Source organism: Penaeus monodon, chromosome 38, assembly GCF_015228065.2.
Source record: "Penaeus monodon isolate SGIC_2016 chromosome 38, NSTDA_Pmon_1, whole genome shotgun sequence".
NCBI classification, from domain to species: domain Eukaryota; kingdom Metazoa; phylum Arthropoda; class Malacostraca; order Decapoda; family Penaeidae; genus Penaeus; species Penaeus monodon.
The window spans coordinates 1,380,532-1,382,688 of record NC_051423.1 but is presented as its reverse complement, the minus strand read 5'-3'; positions in this window follow the sequence as shown (position 1 = coordinate 1,382,688).

Genomic DNA, 2,157 nt, shown 5'->3' with positions numbered 1-2,157 from the left:
GCCACCTTCCAGAAACGAATCCTAAAACCAGGCTATCATGCAAAACCCAGAATTCCAACCTAACTTTTCCTATCTTCAATTATGCCAGTGGATATTTTTTTATCATTTCATCTAACTATGCTGTTACTGCACGGTATCTGTATGGTTTATTTACTCTATTCTTATGCTCTATGAGATGACAGTGTCCCATTTCCCTCCTATCTATGTGTGTCGCTCTCAGTAACATTAACATAAGTCGAATTAACTAAATGACATCAAACATTAAGGCCATAGTAATGAGATCATTGAAATTATTAAATGTTTGAGGCAACCAAAACTTGGCAATACTTCAATAACCATCCATTGCATTTCTCAACATAAACATCAATCACTATTGTATCTACAGATAAATTTACTATAAAAATTCCACAATCTTCATAAATATTTTCCGACATAGTAAGCACAACTTGCAGCATGGAACTTTTCCCCCTGAATGATAGTTTTTCTCAATCACAATCTCATAATGTGCAGGGAATCGCATAACACAAAAGTGTCTGATTGCTGGGGATGGATGGAGAGGATTTTGTTAGAGTGGAGTTGGGGTTTGGGGATACTTTGTAGTGTTATGATGCCTTGTTGGTCTGTCATAAAGGTTTGGGGGAGTGTACCCCTGTTTGTCACATTGGTACGTGGGAAGAAGGATAAATGCTTGTACGGAGTCTGTTTGGTGTGGGTAATGTAAAGAACTCTCCTGCTGTGAGAGTTTCGTGTGCTGCGTGTCTGTGCTGCTTGACGGTATTCGGGTTTTGTTAATGTCAATAAGGTATTCATTATCTTATACACAACTGTGGTGAATGTCTTCATGTCTCGAGCAGGTCTATGTTTATCTGCTTTTCCATGCGAGGTCTTGTACCAGGTTTATGTGTTAATTGTGTGATAATAACTTGGCAGCCCCTAGTGTTAACCCGGGAGTTCAAGAGGAGACAGTGTTTGTGCTTGTGTAGTCACATACCGTACTTAAGTTTGGGCATAACATGGGATTTTGCAAGCTATGTGTTTAATGTCTGGTGTTCCAGTTGGGTGGTTTTCTCCTCAGAACCCCATTGGTTTTCTTTGCCTTGTTCATGATGACGCAATGTGAGTGGTGAGATTGTTGGAGATTGTTAGTGAGGTGTACTCCGGTATTTGTAGAATGTTGTGGTGTCAGTTGTTGGTTTGTTTGTTGGGAGTTATTGTTTTTTATTCCGGTAAAATGAAGTACCGTGCATATGGCCTTAAGGTCATATCCCATACCTTTACCCCTTCCAAGGCATCCTATGTCCTGTTTGAAGTGGTCAGCCGTCACTTCAGGATTTATTGGTCGAAATAAAAACAAATGAACCGTCATCAGCAAGAGTCCTAAGCATAAGAGTTAGGTGTTGACAGTGCAAGGTCGTATGTTTAGAAGGAAGAACGGGGACCAAGAAACAGTGCCTTGCAGGACAACCAGAAGAGACGGGGGCAGAAGGGCGCCCCTCGTCCAGCAGTACACATTGGGTCCCACACCTAAAAATTGAAAAAAAAAATATATATATATAGGGTGATCCTGCAAGAATTGGTTATGTAATCCCATAACAAAGTCAATAAAATATGCCTCTTCGGGGGACTTTATCGAAGCATTAATCACGTCCGCAAGTTCACTTAATTCACCCCGATCCCGAGGCTGTCACGTAGTAGGCTGTATACACAAGGAACGCAATAACAATCGGCCATTTAAAATATATGATACTCCACATACTTAGCACAAAGACGCATCTGAGACAAAATCCCAGAAATAAGCATTTAAAATATCACCGAATATAATCCCTCTTCTACACTACTCTAATTCTCTACAAAACTCAACAAATCACGAATTTCAGACCACACCCAGCGTCACGGCTTTCATAAAAAATTGGGGTCCCAAAAAAAATTTGTTTTTGTGAATTTAAAGGTAATAGCAAAGACATGTGTAATAAATTGCATTACAATATACTTCATGATTTTTTTCTGGTAATTTTTATGCTACTAATGAACAATATGATTTTCAAGAGAAGGAGTTTTGCTTATGATGAGCTGTGAGATCAATTGGCTATACCTATACTCTGGGATCTGGTTCAAATATTCAGTGATACTCCTAGGATGGCTAGGTGATTGGGAGTG